Here is a 6,041-nt window from a genome sequence, read left to right as displayed (position 1 = left end):
GTCTGATTATCTGGGTCTTTGGATCAGAAGCTGATGTTTTTCTGTTAGACCCTCCCCTAGTTTAGTAAGATCCAAACAAAACCCACTTTTAAATCCAGTCAGTTTCACAAACAGGGCTCGTCCTCTCAGCTGTGTGCCTGTCTGTGCACTGTTTCTGCTTTGTCACATGCTCTTGATTCATCTTATCTGTGCTTGTTCCGATCGGCTCCTGCTGTTTTTAGCCTCTGATCTCTTCTTAGCCACACACACACACACACTGCCGCTGTTTGGCTTCTGGACGTTCAGCTGTTCTCTGTGAACCCTGCAGGCACCGAGTCTGTTTGAAGTCAATGAAGAGCCTGATGTGGTCTGGGATTTTTCTTTTCTGTTATTTTCATCTTGCCTCCATTCGGTCCAGTCCACTGCTGCTCTGTGCCCATTCATCAGTTCGGCGTCTCAGTCTCAGCACTGGGTCAACATGACTCAGCCAGCTGAGCTGTGCTGGCAGAGCACACGCGCCATCAGCAATGAAATGTATCCATGTGTGCAGCCTCCTGTCTATCTTTAAAGACCTGGTGGGTGAGCAGTTATTTGATACGTGCACACACTCACAGTCCCCACATGGCCTTTAAACGAGATTTCGTTTGGTGAGTAGTCAACAAAGGAATTTGATTGCTTGACAGGAATTGGATATATAAAATAGATTTTTAGTAGGAGGTGGATAGCTCGTCCTCCTTTGCACATTATGATGTTAAAAATTGATGTGTTTTTTTTACATTTTATTCCTGACAACATGCAGAAAGAAGTCAAACACAACATTCCTCCCTGATCCCCCCCTGGCTCTTCTTTTTTCATATTTCTGTGCTCTATCTCTAACCATCAGGTGACAGGAAACGACTCGCAGGAGAGACAGAATAACAGGAAAAGAAAGCAGAAGTAAGAGGAGGGGAGCACAAACTGTGTATGTGGTTGTTCTGAGTATGGTCTCAGATCCTGGGAAAGTGATCCTGAGCAGATGTGTCAGCACAGAACAGAATGTGAGCATCAGACAAAGATACCTTTTTTTCTGTTGAGTCATCTTAACATGCAAAGATGTCCTTCAGATCCTGGAGCTGGCCCTTAGAAATTCTCATTTGAATCTCAGAGGAAGTTTTAATATCCGGCTCTTCCTTTTTTGAGTTATTGCTGAACAAAAAAAGATCTTTTTCCTGATTTGAATCCTACCACATGTTGAATAAACTGATAAGTGTACTCTGACCTTTGTTTCCAGCAAAATGACTTCTGAGCAGTCCTTGTACATTCCCTCTAGTAATAATTAATTTTTGTCGCAAGCAGACCCTGGAGCCATTTAACACTTTTTAGTGTGCGCTGCAGTTTCCATGACGACTACTGTGATTGAACCAGCAACAGTACTCCTTTGTGACTCACTTTCTCTTCAGACCGCAGTCGTAGTCTTTATTACACACGAGATGTACAGCCAGAGCTGTGTTTGATGACTTGAAGAAAATTTCTCCTCCTCCTCCTCTTTAAGAGAGAGTGTGCTGGTGGGAACGAAAAGGGTGGAGTTCAGTCAAAGCCAACCAGCATGGCTCCAGTAGAGTCCCTGTACTGGGCTGTGTATCGCTGCTGTGGGACGCTGTAGTGCCACAGCTCATTATCTCAGAGTCTAGCCCTCAGGCTGATTATTTGGTAATACACAGATATTTTTGTGTGAGCTAAATGTTTTGACATTTGATTCAGTCCTCTTCATTGCTTTGGGGATGAAGCTCGACTGTTTGCACATATATGAACACATTACACTTCACAAAGTTAGTCTTTGTGAGTTGTAGACCTGCGTATATTTATATATTTTTTTATCTAGTTCTTACTTTATTGAAGCTATTAAAGGAATCACATGCTGCCTTTAAAGCTTTAAGGCTCAGCACTCCCAAAGCTACAAAATAAAAGGCATAAAGACACAGACAACAAGCGCTGCTCTGTTTGGATTTAACACAAACTTGCAACTTCACATGCCCAAATGTCATTGCCTAGAGGCCTGACGACCTGTCTGCTAGTCAGCCAGAGCAGTGAAGAATCATACAGGAAAAGCTGAAGTTACTTATTCATATGTGCCTGGATGTGTGTACTGAGTTTTTTTATTTGGTGTTTATACAAAAAAAATTGGTAAATTTACATAAAAAAACAAAGAAACAAAACACAATACAGCAATATTTATTGTTTTAAAATCAGAAAATGAGCTTATAGAGACCGTTTTAGAATATTTATTTACATGAATCTTACAGCCATTTACAGTATTACTGTTGCCTTTTACAAAAACAGCAGTTATCAATCAATGATTGCTCCTTTTTCTTCTCTTGTTATTTTACCCAAATTTAAATTGAAAAAATTATGAATGATTTTGATGGTTTGCCAATCATTTAAACCCTATATTGAAAAAAATGCAACAAAAAAAACAGGTGTTGGAACTGAAAAAAAAAAGATGTTTTGTTAGGTAAAACCTTGCTTATTTTTAAAATGATGCCAGCAGTTAATTTCATAAAGTGTAGACAGGGTACAGAAACCACATTGTTAAATGGAACATCAAAAGGAACATCTTCCCACTGAAAAGATTAATTTTCAACAGGTTAGTTACATGACTGGGTATAAAAAGATTATTCAATAGGGCCTGAGTGTCTCAGGATTCAAGCTGCAAAGAAGTTCACCAGTCTGTGAGAGAGACCGCGTGAACATGTAGCACAGGGGTGGCCAACCTGTGACTCTTTGCCTTTTGGTATGCAGCTCTTTAATCCATTCATATAAATATATATGTATTGTTATGAGTAGTGGTGTGCCGATCAGTCTAAAATATTGATATACTGATGCCAACGTTGGATCAGTATTGATCAATACTTGGGTGATGAGATTGATACTTTAGTTTTAGTTTCTCTTTTCTGCATGTACTACTCTAAATCACTCATGTGCTCATAGATAGATAGATAGATAGATAGATAGATAGATAGATAGATAGATAGATAGATAGATAGATAGATAGATAGATAGATAGATAGGTAGATAGATAGGTAGATAGATGGGTAGATAGATGGGTAGATAGATGGGTAGATAGATGGGTAGATAGATGGGTAGATAGATGGATAGATAGATAGATAGATAGATAGATAGATAGATAGATAGATAGATAGATAGATAGATAGATAGATAGATAGATAGATAGATAGATAGATGGATAGATGGATAGATAGATGGATGGATAGATAGATAGATAGATAGATAGATAGATAGATAGATAGATAGATAGATAGATAGATAGATAGATAGATAGATAGATAGATAGATAGATGGATAGATGGATAGATGGATAGATGGAAATTGCTTTGAAAATTGAAAGTGCATTGATTTTCATTTCATGTCATTTTGTTTGAGTGTGAGAGGAAGCGTGTTTGTAAGACGTGTGTGATGTGGCTCTTTGTAGTACCATGGTAATTTTTGTGGCTCTTGATCTCTGGCTGGTTGGCCACCCCTGATGTAGCTCAACAGTATCAGCAGAATGTTCCTCAGCATGAAGTTGAGAAGAATTTCTGGATTACATTATCTGGAGTACAGAGTATTTTAAAGGCAGTTAGAGGATCTGGACAAATTTCTGTACAAAAAAAGGCAAGGCAGAAACTCAACACTGGTGTATGGCCGTGATTTCCAGGCCCTCAGGCAGCCCTGCATACAAAAGAGACATGACTCTGTAGTGGAAATCACATTGATATTGGCTCAGAATCATTCTAGAAATCTGTGTCTTTGAATTAAGTCCATCTTTGTATCCATAGATGTAGATTAAAACTGTGCAATGCAAAGAGTATGTATGTAAACATGATCTGGAAACACAGGCAACTTCTCTAAGGACTGACCCATTCAGGCTGGACAGAGAAATCTGCAGCAGTATAGGGATACCTGATCCCTCATGGCATGGGCAGCTTAAGTTTACTCATCTGGAAAGACGTCATTGATGCTAAACGGTGCAGGTTTTGGAGCCACCATTCAGACAAAGCATTTTAGGGGAAAACCTTGCATATTTCTGCAAAACAATCCCAAACCACATTCTTTATTACAACATAATGGCTCCAAAGTTGAATGGTCCTGGTGACAAACTGTCCTGCCAGCAGTCCCAACTTGTCACACACTGAAAACATTGGGCACATCTTGAAAGAAAAATGCAACAGTTGTTCCCAAATTGTTTGTCTTGTACCTAGAAAAACATTTCACTTTCAAAACCCCAGAAACTGGTCTCCTGGGTCACCAATTATTTAGAGTTGTTTAAAGAAGAGATGATGAAACATTGGTCAACAGAGTCCCATTTTTTAGATTGTACAATTTAGATTGTATGAATATGCTTTTTCATAATAAAACTATATTTTTTTGGTTTTAATTTTTGATCTGTTAGCATTGTACTATCTTTGATTAAAGCCTAAAGAGTTTGAATGTTTTGCAAACCATAAGATTCGTGCTATTAACACAGCTACAAAACATTTTTTGAAGTTGTGGTAATTGTAATTTATATGACAGCACTTACTGTGTGAATAACACTTTTCATGTAGATGAGATCTCTGGAAGTTTTACAAGACTAATCTATTTCTGTTTTTGGAAAACCAGTTTGAGGACAAAGTTGGCGCAAACTTAGCCTCAAGGAAAGGCTGAATATGGCATCTATTTCTTATAAATGCAGATGGCTGTTCCTTGTAAACAATGTGTTTTAACTGCATAACCAGTAGCAGCCAACAGGACTTTTCAGCATTCTGATTGCATATTTTTTAAACATGAGCTACTGTTGTCATAGATTATATGCACTCTCAGCTCCATACAGGACACAAACTTAATGTGTTTCTTGATGAGATGCTGGACATTTTTTCCCAAACACATAATGATTTCATCCCCTTGCACCCCAAGTCTGTCTCATATATTCCAGTGAGGGTCAGGACACAATAACTGTGTGTGTACATGTGTTGCATAAGCAGGAATGTGTGATGTCATTTAACCAAAACAGAGGGGGCACAGGCGCTGTAAATATCCCCTGTCAACAGCAAAAAAAAAACACGAATGCAGTAGTTACACTATGGGTTTACTCTGCTGTAGATAACATGCAGGAAACTTGGAAAAAGTTTTGCCTATAATGGAGTTTTTGGAGCGTGCATTTGTCTGAACCTGAATCCCCCGTCAAAGTAAGACATGTCTGACTGTTTATAAAGAGCAAATCAAAATATCACTGGTGAACAAAAGCCAGTCTACTCAGCCCCTATTTTCTTAACTTTATATTTCCTGCTCCTTTACCACAGCCCAGCCCATATGAAGAGAAACTATTTACATTCTTTACTATTGTATAAAAATAGCAGCAACACATTGTAAAACACTCCATCAAACTTAAGTTTTTACTTTGAAATAGAATTTCAGTAAGACCTGTTGCAAATGTAGTAGACTAAAGCTAATGTTAAACACATCTAATTTAAACATCATCAAACTTTCACACCCACTCCTCGGCAGAGGATATAGTAACAGAAAAATTACACTTTGAAAAACTTCATCCTGTTGGTTTTGTTTGCTTTTGTAAGGCCCGATGTTTGCATCCATAGCAATTTCATGCTGTTTTAACACCAGCTAAAAACTCCTCACAGGAGCTTTAAAGAACAAGTCTGATACTTTCATGAAATGATCGAAATGATTGTGATTTGCAAAGGTTAATTTTGTTTTCATTTTTTGTGTGTTATATTTGTAAAAGATTGATCGATATAACATTTTGAAGGAATAAGCCTTATACATGGAGAATAAATCATGTCACAATTATTTCATACACAGAGGTAGAAAATATTTTATTCAAACTTTATGGGCGACAGATGTAGATGTAGCCCATTTTGCAACTGTAGTAGTTTTAATTTTATTATTTTTTCTATTTTTTCAAAGTTTTCATAAAATTTATTTGTAGTTATATTAAATTAAATGTATATAACTAGTTACTTAAAATGGCAAATTGAACAGCGTTAGTATGATTCCTGGGGAGCTGCGAGGGAGGATAGGTGGTTACC

The sequence above is a fragment of the Halichoeres trimaculatus genome, unplaced genomic scaffold, assembly GCF_033239565.1.
Source record: "Halichoeres trimaculatus isolate MK-OKI-2021-1 unplaced genomic scaffold, fHalTri1.1 fHalTri1_scaffold_12, whole genome shotgun sequence".
In the NCBI taxonomy this organism is placed as follows: Eukaryota; Metazoa; Chordata; class Actinopteri; order Labriformes; family Labridae; genus Halichoeres; species Halichoeres trimaculatus.
This window is presented reverse-complemented; position numbering follows the sequence as displayed.